The sequence below is a fragment of the Ranitomeya variabilis genome, chromosome 5, assembly GCF_051348905.1.
Source record: "Ranitomeya variabilis isolate aRanVar5 chromosome 5, aRanVar5.hap1, whole genome shotgun sequence".
Taxonomy (NCBI): domain Eukaryota; kingdom Metazoa; phylum Chordata; class Amphibia; order Anura; family Dendrobatidae; genus Ranitomeya; species Ranitomeya variabilis.
In genome coordinates this window covers 39146132-39163845 of record NC_135236.1, presented here as the reverse complement: position 1 = coordinate 39163845, position 17714 = coordinate 39146132, and the positions used below count along the sequence as shown (strand labels likewise).

The 17714-nt window shown below is 46.9% G+C and overlaps 1 non-coding gene across 1 annotated transcript; it reads right to left on the bottom strand.

Moving 5' to 3' along the window:
* Positions 1-17223: 17223 nt before the first annotated feature.
* On the bottom strand, positions 17224-17295 carry TRNAW-CCA (transfer RNA tryptophan (anticodon CCA)). Its single transcript has one exon. It is a non-coding gene; the product is annotated as a tRNA-Trp (tRNA).
* Positions 17296-17714: the final 419 nt, after the last annotated feature.

Genomic DNA, 17714 nt, shown 5'->3' with positions numbered 1-17714 from the left:
ATACACAGTATGATGGGCCAGCAGCTCCCTTATACACAGTATGATTGGCCCGCAGCTTCCTTATATATAGTATGATTGGCCCGCAGCTCCCTTATACACAGTGTGATGGACCCGCAGGTCCCTTATACACAGTATGATGGGCCTGCAGCTCCCTTATACATAGTAAGATTGGTCCACAGCTCCCTTATACACAGTATGATGGACTCACAGCTCCCTGCCATGATTTGGATGCCCCGGTCATTTACTCATCCTCCGGCGTATTCACTATTTTGTGGCACTGCTGCAGTGCCGCGACTCAAACTTGTGAGCGCAGCTTCTGACAGGCCAGAAGTTAGAAGCTATGTCACAGGCTCTCAATGTAAGACTATGAGGCTATGTGCACTTGTTGCGGATTCGTGTGCGGATTTACCGCGGATTTCCTGTGTTTTTTGTGCAGATTTCACCTGCGGAATCCTATACAGGAGCAGGTGTAAAACGCTGCGGAATCTTCAAAAAGAATTGACATGCTACGGAAAATACAACGCAGCGTTTCCGCGCAGTATTTTTCGCACCATGGGCACTGCGGATTTCGTTTTCCATAGGTTCACATGGCACTGTAAACCAGATGGAAAACTGCTGCAACTCCGCAGCGGCCAATCCGCACCTTGTGCACATAGCCGGAGAGTGAGAAAGAGGCCAGAACGAGGCTCCCATAGACTCACATTGATTAGTGACCTCTGCGCTGCTCCAGGAAACACTGGAGCCTCGGACAGGCCACAAACTGCAGGAGACGGAGCTGTGCGGAGATTAAACAGATGAAAACGCCAGAAGGTAAGTATCAGACAGGGCGCAGGGGACGCGGATTTTCAGCACCGCTCCAGCAATGAAATAAAAAAATAATGCTGGAGTGGTGCTGTGAATGTGATGCAGCTCTTGGTTACTGTATGCGGCTCCTTATACTAATACTCATAAAAGACCCAGGTGGTACGTATCAAAAGCCCCCTACCCCCCCCCATCTCCAGCCTCCCCAGACAGCAAATATTACATGTGATCAAGTTCATATATCAGAACAAAAAATTTTAATATTCAGCCCCGAGTGACCTGTCACCCCTCCCCCACTTCAGCCCCAATACCCCCATCATCTCACATCCACCCCCTCAGTGCCCTGTCCCACCTCACCCACCTTCTGCCCTCACAACCACCAAATGGTCTCACATCCACCCCCCCAGTACCCTGTCCCCCCTCACTCACTTTCAGCCCCCACAATACCCCAACGGTCCCACAGTGTCATACCTGAATTTAATAAACATAATAAGTTCCATCCCCACTTACTGATAAAGCTTGCACTGCAGGCAGGACCAGGAAGTGAAATGCACGGTGTGGGCACTAGGACCCAGCGTGCCTGAGCCAATCCCAGCATGCATAGAGTGAAGAAAAACTGCAGCCAGGAAAAGCTTCATCATCAGGTCAGAGGGGCAGCACCATTCACTGCAGGGGGGAGACTGCAGCCGCCACTGTGCTAGCAGCCTGCAGAGTCTTCCTCAGACGGGAGCAGACATTATACTGCTCTGCTCCTATGCGGTGCTCTGCCTCGTCACAGAAGTGGCCCTGGCTCCCGGTGGGCCCCTTCATGTGACAGGGCCCGGGGCGACGGCCCCCTCTGCCCCCCCAGCAGCTACGCTACTGATCAACACGCAACCTTATGACCTTGAGTCAGAAGTGCTACCATTGTGCACAAGGTCAGTTGAAAAGCATGTTTGCTCCAATACTTCACATGAAAAGTGCATGAGATAATTTATGGATCCCATCTGGAAATTTGCTACTTTTAATCACAGTTTAGAAAAGACATAAAGAGGGCTGACTAAGATCATCACATTCGGATTCATTGATTTCCAGTTTAAAATTAAAAATCTAGTAATAATCCCACTTCTCTTACAAATTCAAAGATGACAATGGCGTGAACAAACTGTTAGGTGTTGCCGGCATTGATTCATTTTTTTAATGCTTTGAACTCAATTCCCAAATAATATTTCTCGTCAAAGTATTGTTGATAAGTAGGGTTGAGCGACTTTCATTTTTTTAAGATCGAGTAGGGTTTTGGGAAACCCGATTTTGTCCAGAGTCGAGTCGAGTGCAGTCGGCCGATTATCGCTAAAAGTCGGGGATCGACCGAAACACGAAACCCAATGCAAGTCAATGGGGAAGCATAGTCGGCAGTGAGTGGAGGCCAGGAAAACACCTACAGTGCCCATTTTAATGCCAAAAACATCCATTCTTGTTTCTGAAGCTTGCCAATCTTAATTAACTGTATAATAATAGTTGGGCATAGGGAATTGGGGGAAAGTTGTGGGGGGAGTAGGGCTGGCTCAAGTTTTTCGTGGGCCCAGGAAATGCGGACTACGTCACGGCGGTGTTGCAGGGAAAGGTAAGTATTTAAAAGTTGCAAGTGCTGTGATCCTGAGCAAGCAGGGGGGGCCCACTCGTTCGCATTGCCACTGGCACAGGGCCCCTCAAAGTACGGCGGTGTGTTTGCATGGCGGGGGCGCCTCCCACCAGCAGCGACACTTTTGCGTACTCTGAGGGGCCCTGTGCCAGTGACGTCGCCAACGAGTATGCCCCCCCACCTGATGAAGGAACCTGCACTTTCATCTGCACCTTCCTCTTTGTCCCTGTGTAAGGTGGTATAACATGCGGGAAGGGGAACCTTACTTTCAGCAGGGACAGATTCTGGCTGTGTAGAGTACAAGGGGAATGTAGTGGTCTAGGTCAATGTACCAGCAGACTCATTTAGCAGTGGCTGGGCAATGGGCAGGATGAGGAGGAAACAGATATAGGGCCAAAGAATAAAGTAGGCTACATGCAGTTCAAAATTGGTAACAGGACTAAACAGGCGGCATTGCTTTGTTCAGTGGAGTAGCAAACCCAAGAGCAGCAGACACTGTTTCAAGGGCCTAACCACACTAGTAGGCCAAATGCAGTTTAATATCTGATAGTATAGGGCGAAAGCCAGAATGTGGAAGCTCAGCTTTGTTCAGTTGAGGACAACACCAGGGAGGGGCAGACACCTTTAGTAGGCCGGAAAAGCCTATTGCATTTTTTAAAATGGTAATTTGGAGCAGAAGGTTGAAGCTCAGCTTTATTTAGTTGAGGGCAACACCAGGGAGGGGCAGAAGCCGTTAGTAGGCCCTAACCACCATTTTTTTTTTTTTTAAAACCACTTAATGAGAGCCGGAAGGTTGAAGCTCAGCTTTATTTAGTTGAGGACAACACCAGGGAGGGGCAGAAGCCGTTAGTAGGCCCTAACCACCATTTTTTTTTTAAAACCACTTAATGAGAGCCGGAAGGTTGAAGCTCAGCTTTATTTAGTTGAGGACAACACCAGGGAGGGGCAGAAGCCGTTAGTAGGCCCTAACCACCATTTTTTTTTTTTTTAAAACCACTTAATGAGAGCCGGAAGGTTGAAGCTCAGCTTTATTTAGTTGAGGACAACACCAGGGAGGGGCAGAAGCCGTTAGTAGGCCCTAACCACCATTTTTTTTTTAAAACCACTTAATGAGAGCCGGAAGGTTGAAGCTCAGCTTTATTTAGTTGAGGACAACACCAGGGAGGGGCAGAAGCCGTTAGTAGGCCCTAACCACCATTTTTTTTTTTTAAACCACATAATGAGAGCCGGAAGGTTGAAGCTCAGCTTTATTTAGTTGAGGACAACACCAGGGAGGGGCAGAAGCCGTTAGTAGGCCCTAACCACCATTTTTTTTTTTTTTAAAACCACTTAATGAGAGCCGGAAGGTTGAAGCTCAGCTTTATTTAGTTGAGGACAACACCAGGGAGGGGCAGAAGCCGTTAGTAGGCCCTAACCACCATTTTTTTTTAAAAACCACTTAATGAGAGCCGGAAGGTTGAAGCTCAGCTTTATTTAGTTGAGGACAACACCAGGGAGGGGCAGAAGCCGTTAGTAGGCCCTAACCACCATTTTTTTTTTTTTTAAAACCACTTAATGAGAGCCGGAAGGTTGAAGCTCAGCTTTATTTAGTTGAGGACAACACCAGGGAGGGGCAGAAGCCGTTAGTAGGCCCTAACCACCATTTTTTTTTTAAAACCACTTAATGAGAGCCGGAAGGTTGAAGCTCAGCTTTATTTAGTTGAGGACAACACCAGGGAGGGGCAGAAGCCGTTAGTAGGCCCTAACCACCATTTTTTTTTTTTTTAAAACCACTTAATGAGAGCCGGAAGGTTGAAGCTCAGCTTTATTTAGTTGAGGACAACACCAGGGAGGGGCAGAAGCCGTTAGTAGGCCCTAACCACCATTTTTTTTTTAAAACCACTTAATGAGAGCCGGAAGGTTGAAGCTCAGCTTTATTTAGTTGAGGACAACACCAGGGAGGGGCAGAAGCCGTTAGTAGGCCCTAACCACCATTTTTTTTTTTTAAACCACATAATGAGAGCCGGAAGGTTGAAGCTCAGCTTTATTTAGTTGAGGACAACACCAGGGAGGGGCAGAAGCCGTTAGTAGGCCCTAACCACCATTTTTTTTTTTTTTAAAACCACTTAATGAGAGCCGGAAGGTTGAAGCTCAGCTTTATTTAGTTGAGGACAACACCAGGGAGGGGCAGAAGCCGTTAGTAGGCCCTAACCACCATTTTTTTTTAAAAACCACTTAATGAGAGCCGGAAGGTTGAAGCTCAGCTTTATTTAGTTGAGGACAACACCAGGGAGGGGCAGAAGCCGTTAGTAGGCCCTAACCACCATTTTTTTTTTTAAAACCACATAATGAGAGCCGGAAGGTTGAAGCTCAGCTTTATTTAGTTGAGGACAACACCAGGGAGGGGCAGAAGCCGTTAGTAGGCCCTAACCACCATTTTTTTTTTTTTTAAAACCACTTAATGAGAGCCGGAAGGTTGAAGCTCAGCTTTATTTAGTTGAGGACAACACCAGGGAGGGGCAGAAGCCGTTAGTAGGCCCTAACCACCATTTTTTTTTTAAAACCACTTAATGAGAGCCGGAAGGTTGAAGCTCAGCTTTATTTAGTTGAGGACAACACCAGGGAGGGGCAGAAGCCGTTAGTAGGCCCTAACCACCATTTTTTTTTTTTAAACCACATAATGAGAGCCGGAAGGTTGAAGCTCAGCTTTATTTAGTTGAGGACAACACCAGGGAGGGGCAGAAGCCGTTAGTAGGCCCTAACCACCATTTTTTTTTAAAAACCACTTAATGAGAGCCGGAAGGTTGAAGCTCAGCTTTATTTAGTTGAGGGCAACACCAGGGAGGGGCAGAAGCCGTTAGTAGGCCCTAACCAAAGTTGAAGGCCAAATGCAGTTTAATTTCTGATACTATAGGCCGAAAGCCAGAAGGTGGAAGTTCCGATTTAGACAGTGGAGGACAATTTGAATTAGGGACTGCAGACAGACTTAGTAGGCTGTCCCCTGTGGACCATGCATCCACCACATTAACCCATTGCGCCGTAATGGACACGTAATCTTCCGTGGCCATGCCTACAGGTCCATGCGTCTGTTGTCAGGTGCACCTTTGTACTCACAGATTGCCAGAGTGCATGGACAATGCGGTCTTCTACATGCTGGTGGAGGGTTGGGATGGCTTTTCTCGCAAAAGAAGTGTCGACTGGTTAGCTTGTAGCGTGGTACAGCGTAGTCCATCATGGCCTTATTAATAGTAAATAAAATATATAACTAGGCTCTATGAACTTTTAAATAGGTTCCAGGGGTACACGGGCAGCATTGGTGTGGTCAGTGGAGGAGTATTGCAAGTAGGGGCTGCAGACAGGCTATCAAAGGCCTAAAATAACAAACAGTAGGCAGTCATGGCAGTTTTACATCGGTTACATGGATACACAGGCAGGCACTCCAGGCAGCATTGTGCTCAGTGGAGGAGTATTGCAAGTAGGGGCCGCAGACAGGCTATCAAAGGCCTAAAATAACAAACAGTAGGCAGTCATGGCAGTTTTACATCGGTTACATGGATACACAGGCAGGCACTCCAGGCAGCATTGTGGTCAGTGGAGGAGTATTGCAAGTAGGGGCCGCAGACAGGCTATCAAAGGCCTAAAATAACAAACAGTAGGCAGTCATGGCAGTTTTACATCGGTTACATGGATACACAGGCAGCTAGGTGGTGAGTGGAGGAGTATTTAAAGTAAGGACCGCAGACAGGCTATCAAAGGCCTAACATAACAAACAATAGGCTCATGGCAGTTTTACAGCGGTTACATGGATACACGGGCAGGCAGCTTGGTGGTGGTGAGTGGAGGAGTATTTAAAGTAGGGACCGCAGACAGGCTATCAAAGGCCTAACATAACAAACAATAGGCTCATGGCAGTTTTACAGCGGTTACATGGATACACGGGCAGGCAGCTTGGTGGTGAGTGGAGGAGTATTTAAAGTATGGACCGCAGACAGGCTTCGAAGGCCTAACACAATAAAATGGGCTGGCTGTAGGCACTTTAAAATTGGTTCCAGGGGTACACGGGCAGCAGTGGTCTGGTCAGTGGAGGCCTAGTGGAAGTATGGACCGCAGACAGGCTTCGAAGGCCTAACACAATAAAATGGGCTGGCTGTAGGCACTTTAAAATTGGTTCCAGGGGTACACGGGCAGCAGTGGTCTGGTCAGTGGAGGCCTAGTGGAAGTATGGACCGCAGACAGGCTTCGAAGGCCTAACACAATAAAATGGGCTGGCTGTAGGCACTTTAAAATTGGTTCCAGGGGTACACGGGCAGCAGTGGTCTGGTCAGTGGAGGACTAGTGGAAGTATGGACCGCAGACAGGCTTCGAAGGCCTAACACAATAAAATGGGCTGGCTGTAGGCACTTTAAAATTGGTTCCAGGGGTACACGGGCAGCAGTGGTCTGGTCAGTGGAGGACTAGTGGAAGGAGGGAGCGCAGAAAGGCTTCAAAGGCCTAAAATAACAAACAATAGGCTCATGGCAGTTTTACAGCGGTTACATGGATACACGGGCAGGCAGCTTGGTGGTGGTGAGTGGAGGAGTATTTAAAGTAGGGACCGCAGACAGGCTATCAAAGGCCTAACATAAAAAAACAATAGGCTCATGGCAGTTTCACAGCGGTTACATGGATACACGGGCAGGCAGCTTGGTGGTGGTGAGTGGAGGAGTATTTAAAGTAGGGACCGCAGACAGGCTATCAAAGGCCTAACATAACAAACAATAGGCTCATGGCAGTTTTACAGCGGTTACATGGATACACGGGCAGGCAGCTTGGTGGTGAGTGGAGGAGTATTTAAAGTATGGACCGCAGACAGGCTTCGAAGGCCTAACACAATAAAATGGGCTGGCTGTAGGCACTTTAAAATTGGTTCCAGGGGTACACGGGCAGCAGTGGTCTGGTCAGTGGAGGCCTAGTGGAAGTATGGACCGCAGACAGGCTTCGAAGGCCTAACACAATAAAATGGGCTGGCTGTAGGCACTTTAAAATTGGTTCCAGGGGTACACGGGCAGCAGTGGTCTGGTCAGTGGAGGACTAGTGGAAGTATGGACCGCAGACAGGCTTCGAAGGCCTAACACAATAAAATGGGCTGGCTGTAGGCACTTTAAAATTGGTTCCAGGGGTACACGGGCAGCAGTGGTCTGGTCAGTGGAGGACTAGTGGAAGTATGGACCGCAGACAGGCTTCGAAGGCCTAACACAATAAAATGGGCTGGCTGTAGGCACTTTAAAATTGGTTCCAGGGGTACACGGGCAGCAGTGGTCTGGTCAGTGGAGGACTAGTGGAAGGAGGGAGCGCAGAAAGGCTTCAAAGGCCTAAAATAACAAACAATAGGCTCATGGCAGTTTTACAGCGGTTACATGGATACACGGGCAGGCAGCTTGGTGGTGGTGAGTGGAGGAGTATTTAAAGTAGGGACCGCAGACAGGCTATCAAAGGCCTAACATAAAAAAACAATAGGCTCATGGCAGTTTCACAGCGGTTACATGGATACACGGGCAGGCAGCTTGGTGGTGGTGAGTGGAGGAGTATTTAAAGTAGGGACCGCAGACAGGCTATCAAAGGCCTAACATAACAAACAATAGGCTCATGGCAGTTTTACAGCGGTTACATGGATACACGGGCAGGCAGCTTGGTGGTGAGTGGAGGAGTATTTAAAGTATGGACCGCAGACAGGCTTCGAAGGCCTAACACAATAAAATGGGCTGGCTGTAGGCACTTTAAAATTGGTTCCAGGGGTACACGGGCAGCAGTGGTCTGGTCAGTGGAGGCCTAGTGGAAGTATGGACCGCAGACAGGCTTCGAAGGCCTAACACAATAAAATGGGCTGGCTGTAGGCACTTTAAAATTGGTTCCAGGGGTACACGGGCAGCAGTGGTCTGGTCAGTGGAGGACTAGTGGAAGGAGGGAGCGCAGAAAGGCTTCAAAGGCCTAAAATAACAAACAATAGGCTCATGGCAGTTTTACAGCGGTTACATGGATACACGGGCAGGCAGCTTGGTGGTGGTGAGTGGAGGAGTATTTAAAGTAGGGACCGCAGACAGGCTATCAAAGGCCTAACATAAAAAAACAATAGGCTCATGGCAGTTTCACAGCGGTTACATGGATACACGGGCAGGCAGCTTGGTGGTGGTGAGTGGAGGAGTATTTAAAGTAGGGACCGCAGACAGGCTATCAAAGGCCTAACATAACAAACAATAGGCTCATGGCAGTTTTACAGCGGTTACATGGATACACGGGCAGGCAGCTTGGTGGTGAGTGGAGGAGTATTTAAAGTATGGACCGCAGACAGGCTTCGAAGGCCTAACACAATAAAATGGGCTGGCTGTAGGCACTTTAAAATTGGTTCCAGGGGTACACGGGCAGCAGTGGTCTGGTCAGTGGAGGCCTAGTGGAAGTATGGACCGCAGACAGGCTTCGAAGGCCTAACACAATAAAATGGGCTGGCTGTAGGCACTTTAAAATTGGTTCCAGGGGTACACGGGCAGCAGTGGTCTGGTCAGTGGAGGCCTAGTGGAAGTATGGACCGCAGACAGGCTTCGAAGGCCTAACACAATAAAATGGGCTGGCTGTAGGCACTTTAAAATTGGTTCCAGGGGTACACGGGCAGCAGTGGTCTGGTCAGTGGAGGCCTAGTGGAAGTATGGACCGCAGACAGGCTTCGAAGGCCTAACACAATAAAATGGGCTGGCTGTAGGCACTTTAAAATTGGTTCCAGGGGTACACGGGCAGCAGTGGTCTGGTCAGTGGAGGCCTAGTGGAAGTATGGACCGCAGACAGGCTTCGAAGGCCTAACACAATAAAATGGGCTGGCTGTAGGCACTTTAAAATTGGTTCCAGGGGTACACGGGCAGCAGTGGTCTGGTCAGTGGAGGACTAGTGGAAGGAGGGAGCGCAGAAAGGCTTCAAAGGCCTAAAATAACAAACAATAGGCTCATGGCAGTTTTACAGCGGTTACATGGATACACGGGCAGGCAGCTTGGTGGTCAGTGGAGGAGTAGGGACCGCAGACAGGCTATCAAAGGCCTAAAATAACAAACAATAGGCTCATGGCAGTTTTACAGCGGTTACATGGATACACGGGCAGGCAGCTTGGTGCTGAGTGGAGGAGTAGTGCAAGGAGTGTCTGTCCCAGTACTCCCAAAATATAAATAGATGTTAATGTCTCGCAAAACAACCAAAACAAAAAAAAAGATGGCATACTTAGGTACAGGGGTGGGCTCATCTGCTGTGTTTCTGACATAGTAATTTGGCAGTAACTATTTAATGGTGCCAATATAGGACACAGACACAGACTACTTTAAGTTGCATCATAGATGTCTACAAATTTGTATTGTCAGTGCCAGACATTGAATGATGTCAGCGAATAGACTAAAGATTGGTGGAGCTGTGCGACATAATTTTGCACGTAGTAGAGCCCAGTTTGAGCTGGGGTAGGGGGGAACTCTCTTGAGGCCGGCGGGACCGCCCCAGGGCCACTCATGTTACAACGGTGTGTCTGACGTTGGGTGCGCACCACCACCGCCAGAGACACTACATTGTACTATGAGGGACCCAGTAGCAATGCCGTCAACCAAAAGCGAGCACACCCACCTCTTCAGACAAACAGCAGTCTCACGGGTGCTTGCGCCAAGTCGCGATACCACGGCCCCGTGTGGGGAGTTTGGCCATTTAGGGAGGTGTAAACATGTCGTATGCTGTACAATCTGCAGCAGCAAATTAGACATTAGAAAAGTAATTCACAGGCAAGAGCTTTTCATAGGAAAGCTAGGTGTCGGCCGGGCAAGGTGGGGCAAAAGATTTTGAAATCCAGTTGTGGTTCATTTTAATGAATGTTAGATCGTCAACATTTTGGGTAGCCAGACGAGTCCTTTTTTCGGTTAATATTGACCCTGCAGCACTGAATACTCTTTCTGATAGGACACTTGCTGCCGGGCAAGCAAGCTCCTGCAATGCATATTCTGCCAATTCTGGCCAGGTGTCTAATTTGGAGGCCCAGTAATCAAATGGGAATGACGGTTGAGGGAGAACATCGATAAGGGATGAAAAATAGTTAGTAACCATACTGGACAAATGTTGTCTCCTGTCACTTTCAATTGATGCAGCAGTACCTGTCCTGTCTGCGGTCATAGCAAAATCACTCCACAACCTGGTCAGAAAACCCCTCTGTCCAACGCCACTTCTGATGTGTGCACCCCTAACACTCCTAGTCTGCTGCCCCCTGGAGCTCGTGTGAGAACGATCACGTGCGCTGTGTGCTGGGAATGCCTGAAGCAAACGGTCAACAAGAGTTGATTGTTTGGTTGCTAATATTAGTTCCAAGTTCTCATGTGGCATAATATTTTGCAATTTGCCTTTATAGCGTGGATCAAGGAGGCAGGCCAACCAGTAATCGTCATCGTTCATCATTTTCGTAATGCGTGTGTCCCTTTTTAGGATACGTAAGGCATAATCCGCCATGTGGGCCAAAGTTCCAGTTGTCAAATCTCCGGTTGTGATTGGTTGAGGGGCAGTTGCAGGCAAATCTACGTCACTTGTGTCCCTCAAAAAACCAGAACCCGGCCGTGACACGCAACCAATTTCCTGTGCCCCCGTGAAAGTTTCCGCATTAAAAATATACTCATCCCCATCATCCTCCTCGTCCTCCACCTCCTCTTCGCCCGCTACCTCGTCCTGTACACTGCCCTGACCAGACAATGGCTGACTGTCATCAAGGCTTCCCTCTTCCTCTGGTGCAGACGCCTGCTCCTTTATGTGCGTCAAACTTTGCATCAGCAGACGCATTAGGGGGATGCTCATGCTTATTACGGCGTTGTCTGCACTAACCAGCCGTGTGCATTCCTCAAAACACTGAAGGACTTGACACATGTCTTGTATCTTCGACCACTGCACACCTGACAACTCCATGTCTGCCATCCTACTGCCTGCCCGTGTATCCTCCCACAAATAAATAACAGCACGCCTCTGTTCGCACAGTCTCTGAAGCATGTGCAGTGTTGAGTTCCACCTTGTTGCAACGTCTATGATTAGGCGATGCTGGGGAAGGTTCAAAGACCGCTGATAGGTTTGCATACGGCTGGCGTGTACAGGCGAACGTCGGATATGTGAGCAAAGTGCACGCACTTTGAGGAGCAGGTCGGAGAACCCAGGATAAGTTTTCAATAAGCACTGCACCACCAGGTTTAAGGTGTGAGCCAGGCAAGGAATGTGTTTCAGTTGGGAAAGGGAGATGGCAGCCATGAAATTCCTTCCGTTATCACTCACTACCTTGCCTGCCTCAAGATCTACTGTGCCCAGCCACGACTGCGTTTCTTGTTGCAAGAACTCGGACAGAACTTCCGCGGTGTGTCTGTTGTCGCCCAAACACTTCATAGCCAATACAGCCTGCTGACGCTTGGCAGTAGCTGGCCCATAATGGGACAACTGGTGTGCAACAGTGTCATCTGCCGATGGAGTGGTTGGCCGACTGCGTTCTGTGGAAGAGCTGTAGCTTCTGCAGGAGGACGAGGAGGAGGAGGAGGGGGTGCGAACGCCTACAGCCAACTGTTTCCTAGACCGTGGGCTAGGCACAACTGTCCCTAAATTGATGTCGCCTGTGGACCCTGCATCCACCACATTCACCCAGTGTGCCGTGATGGACACATAACGTCCCTGGCCATGCCTACTGGTCCATGCATCTGTAGTCAGGTGCACCTTTGTACTCACAGATTGCCTGAGTGCATGGACGATGCGCTGTTTAACATGCTGGTGCAGGGCTGGGATGGCTTTTCTGGAAAAAAAGTGTCGACTGGGTAGCTCGTATCGTGGTTCAGCGTACTCCATCAGGGCTTTGAAAGCTTCGCTTTCAACTAACCGGTAGGGCATCATCTCTAACGAGATTAGTCTAGCTATGTGGGCGTTAAAACCCTGTGTACGCGGATGCGAGGATAAGTACTTCCTTTTTCTAACCAGAGTCTCATGTAGGGTGAGCTGGACTGGAGAGCTGTAGATCGTGGAACTTTCGGGTGTGCCGGTGGACATGGCAGACTGAGAGACGGTTGGAGACGGTATTGTTTCCGCCGGTGCCCTACATGCAATATTTCCTCCTACAAAACTGGTGATTCCCTGACCCTGACTGCTTTTGGCTGGCAAAGAAACCTGCACAGATACTGCCGGTGGTGCGGAAAATGGTGGCCTTACAGTGACGGAAGGGATGTTGCGTTGCTGACTAGCTTCATTGGCCGAGGGTGCTACAACCTTGAGGGACGTTTGGTAGTTAGTCCAGGCTTGAGAATGCATGGTGGTTAAGTGTCTATGCATGCAACTAGTATTTAGACTTTTCAGATTCTGACCTCTGCTTAAGCTAGTTGAACATTTTTGACAGATGACTTTGCGCTGATCAGTTGGATGTTGTTTAAAAAAATGCCAGACTGCACTCTTCCTAGACTCTGATCCCTTTTCAGGGATTGCAGACTGAGCTTTAACCGGATGGCAACGCTGTGCTCCAACAGGTTTTGGCTTTGACACGCGTTTTGGTCCAGATACGGGCCCGGCAGATGGAACCTGTTGCGATGTTGATGCCTGCTGCGGCCCCTCCTCCACCTCCGCTTCTGAACTACTGCCGCCTGCACCCTGTTCCCCCAATGGCTGCCAATCGGGGTCAATAACTGGGTCATCTATTACCTCCTCTTCGAGCTCGTGTGCAACTTCGTCTGTGTCACTGTGTCGGTCGGTGGTATAGCGTTCGTGGCGGGGCAACATAGTCTCATCAGGGTCTGATTGTGGATCTGTACCCTGAGAGGGCAATGTGGTGGTCTGAGTCAAAGGAGCAGCATAGTACTCTGGCTGTGGCTGTGCATCAGTGCACTCCATGTCAGAATATACTTGTAATGGGCATGGCCTGTTAAATGTTTCACTTTCTAAGCCAGGGACGGTATGTGTAAAGAGCTCCATGGAGTGACCCGTTGTGTCGCCTGCTGCATCCTTCTCTCTTGTTGTAGTTTTTGCTGAGGAGGACAAGGAAGCGACTTGTCCCTGACCGTGAACATCCACAAGCGACGCGCTGCTTTTACATTTACCAGTTTCGGAAGAGGAGGCAAAAGAGCTAGAGGCTGAGTCTGCAATGTAAGCCAAAACTTGCTGTTGCTGCTCCGCCTTTAAAAGCGGTTTTCCTACTCCCAGAAAAGAGAGCGTTCGAGGCCTTGTGTAGCCTGACGACGAAACTGGCTCCACAGCTCCAGACTTAGGTGGAATATTTTTATCCCCACGACCACCTGATGCTCCACTACCACTACCATCATTACCAGCTGACAATGAACGCCCACGACGACCTCTTGCACCAGACTTCCTCATTGTTTTAAAATCTTAACCAAAGTAACTTTATTTGTTGCTATCAAACAACTTACACGGTGAGCTATAACTTCAGTATGATTTCAATATCCCTTAACAGGTTGGTGAGACCACAAGGAAAATCAGGCACAATGTTACACACTCTGTTTTCTGTGGCACAAAATCACAGAGATGACACACACGCAGGACTGTCACTCAAGCACTAATGTCAATATTAATCTCCCACCTAATTTATTTATTTTTTTTTCTCAGGGAGACTTTAGAAACCAAATAATATTAAAAAAAAAAAAAAAAAAGGCTTTCTATGGCCCACAATTAGAGAGAGAGAGGTGGCACAACCAGGAGTCAAGACTGGCGCACAAGCTGAAAGGGCAATATTACTCTCCCACTGTTTTTTATGTTTTTTTTGTTTTTTTCAGGGAGACTTTAGAAACCAAATAATATTAAAAAAACCAAAAAAAAAAAAGGCTTTCTATGGCCCACTGAATGAGAGGGAGAGAGGTGGCACACCCAGGAGTCAAGACTGGCACACAAGCTGAAAGGGCAATATTACTCTCCCACTGTTTTTTTATGTATTTTTTGTTTTTTCAGGGAGACTTTAGAAACCCAATAATATTTAAAAAAAAAAATAAATAGGCTTTCTATGGCCCACTGAATGAGAGGGAGAGAGGTGACACACCCAGGAGTCAAGACTGGCACACAAGCTGAAAGGGCAATATTACTCTCCCACTGTTTTTTTAGGTTTTTTTTTTTTTTTCAGGGAGACTTTAGAAACCCAATAATATTTAAAAAAAAAAATAAATAGGCTTTCTATGGCCCACTGAATGAAAGGGAGAGAGGTGGCACACCCAGGAGTCAAGACTGGCACACAAGCTGAAAGGGCAATATTACTCTCCCACTGTTTTTTTATGTATTTTTTGTTTTTTTCAGGGAGACTTTAGAAACCCAATAATATTTAAAAAAAAAAATAAATAGGCTTTCTATGGCCCACTGAATGAGAGGGAGAGAGGTGGCACACCCAGGAGTCAAGACTGGCACACAAGCTGAAAGGGCAATATTACTCTCCCACTGTTTTTTTAGGTTTTTTTTTTTTTTTCAGGGAGAATTAGAAACCAAATAATATTAAAAAAAAAAAAAATAGGCTTTCTATGGCCCACTGAATGAAAGGGAGAGAGGTGGCACACCCAGGAGTCAAGACTGGCACACAAGCTGAAAGGGCAATATTACTCTCCCACTGTTTTTTTATGTATTTTTTGTTTTTTCAGGGAGACTTTAGAAACCCAATAATATTTAAAAAAAAAAATAAATAGGCTTTCTATGGCCCACTGAATGAGAGGGAGAGAGGTGGCACACCCAGGAGTCAAGACTGGCACACAAGCTGAAAGGGCAATATTACTCTCCCACTGTTTTTTTAGGTTTTTTTTTTTTTTCAGGGAGACTTTAGAAACCAAATAATATTAAAAAAAAAAAAAAAAAAAAAAAAATAGGCTTGCTATAGCCCACTGAATGAGAGATAGCACACACAGCAGTGGCACACAAGCCCTGACTGAGGCCAATATTTTTCTCCCACTGATTGATGTAGTGTTTTTGTGTTGAGGTAGAATTTAGAACACAAATCACGGAAAAAATAAATAGGCTTTCTATGGCCCACTGAATGAAAGGGAGAGAGGTGGCACACCCAGGAGTCAAGACTGGCACACAAGCTGAAAGGGCAATATTACTCTCCCACTGTTTTTTTATGTATTTTTTGTTTTTTCAGGGAGACTTTAGAAACCCAATAATATTTTAAAAAAAAAAAAAGGCTTTCTATGGCCCACAATTAGAGAGAGAGAGGTGGCACAACCAGGAGTCAAGACTGGCGCACAAGCTGAAAGGGCAATATTACTCTCCCACTGTTTTTTATGTTTTTTTTGTTTTTTTCAGGGAGACTTTAGAAACCAAATAATATTAAAAAAACCAAAAAAAAAAAAGGCTTTCTATGGCCCACTGAATGAGAGGGAGAGAGGTGGCACACCCAGGAGTCAAGACTGGCACACAAGCTGAAAGGGCAATATTACTCTCCCACTGTTTTTTTATGTATTTTTTGTTTTTTTCAGGGAGACTTTAGAAACCCAATAATATTTAAAAAAAAAAATAAATAGGCTTTCTATGGCCCACTGAATGAGAGGGAGAGAGGTGGCACACCCAGGAGTCAAGACTGGCACACAAGCTGAAAGGGCAATATTACTCTCCCACTGTTTTTTTAGGTTTTTTTTTTTTTTCAGGGAGACTTTTGAAACCAAATAATATTAAAAAAAAAAAAAAAAAAAAAATATAGGCTTGCTATAGCCCACTGAATGAGAGATAGCGCACACACAGCAGTGGCACACAAGCCCTGACTGAGGCCAATATTTTTCTCCCACTGATTGATGTAGTGTTTCTGTGTTGAGGTAGATTTTAGAACACAAATCACGGAAAAAATAAATAGGCTTTCTATGGCCCACTCAGTGAGAGATGGCACACACAGGGATGGCACTGTAGCAGAAATGCCAATCTTAATCTCCCACAAAAAAAAAAAAAAAAAAAAAAAAAAACTGTCCTACAATTACTATCTCCCTGCAGTAATGTAAGCCAGGTATGGCAGGCAGCAATAGGAGTGGACTGATGCACAAATTAAATAAAAAGTGTGGACAAACAAAAAAGATAGCTGTGCAGAAAGGAAGGAACAAGAGGATATGTGCTTTGAAAAAAGCAGTTGGTTTCCACAGTGGCGTACACACAGCAATACAGCTATCACGGAGCCTTCTAGGGCAGCCCAATGAGCTACAGCGCTGAGGGGAAAAAAAAAAAAAAATAGCTTCCACTGTTCCTGCACACCGAAGGTGGTGTTGGACAGTGGAAATCGCTGCAGCACAAGCGGTTTGGTGGTTAGTGGACCCTGCCTAACGCTCTCCCTGCTTCTGATGAAGCGGCAGCAACCTGTCCCTAAGCTCAGATCAGCAGCAGTAAGATGGCGGTCGGCGGGAACGCCCCTTTATAGCCCCTGTGACGCCGCAGACAGCAAGCCAATCACTGCAATGCCCTTCTCTAAGATGGTGGGGACCAGGATCTATGTCATCACGCTGCCCACACTCTGCGTTCACCTTCATTGGCTGAGAAATGGCGCTTTTCGCGTCATTGAAACGCGACTTTGGCGCGAAAGTCGCGTACCGCATGGCCGACAAGCACAGGGGTCGGATCGGGTTTCATGAGACGCCGACTTAGCCAAAAGTCGGCGACTTTTGAAAATGATCGACCCGTTTCGCTCAACCCTATTGATAAGATATTAATCTATATAAATTAAATAAAACACTTCGTTAAACCCTGTGCTGACAGGTTGCAACAGAGTTGAGTTATTCTACTGTTAGTAGGATTACGCAGTTTCCGTTTCAATCTTAACCCAAGCATCAATCAAGTTATGAAAAGATGAAAGAGTTAATTGACCCCGACGTGATTTGAACACGCAACCTTCTGATCTGGAGTCAGACGCGCTACCGTTGCGCCACAAGGTCAGATGAAAAGCATGTGTGCTCCAGTACTGCTCAAAAAAAGTGCATGAGATAATATATGGAAGCCATCTGGAAATTTGCTACTTTCAATCACAGTTTAGAAAAGACATAAAGAGGGCTGAATTAAGATCATCACATTCGGATTCATTGATTTCCAGTTTAAAATTAAAAATCTAGTAATAATCCCTCTTCTCTTACAAATTCAAAGATGACAATGGCGTGAACAAACTGTTAGGTGTTGCCGGCATTGATTAATTTTTTTAATGCTTTGAACTCAATTCCAAAATAATATTTCTCGTCAAAGTATTGTTGATAAGATATTAATCTATATAATTTAAATAAAACTCTTTTTTAAACCCTGCGCTGACAGGTGGCAACTAAGTTGAGTTATTCTATTTCAGAAGAATTATGCAGTTTCCGTT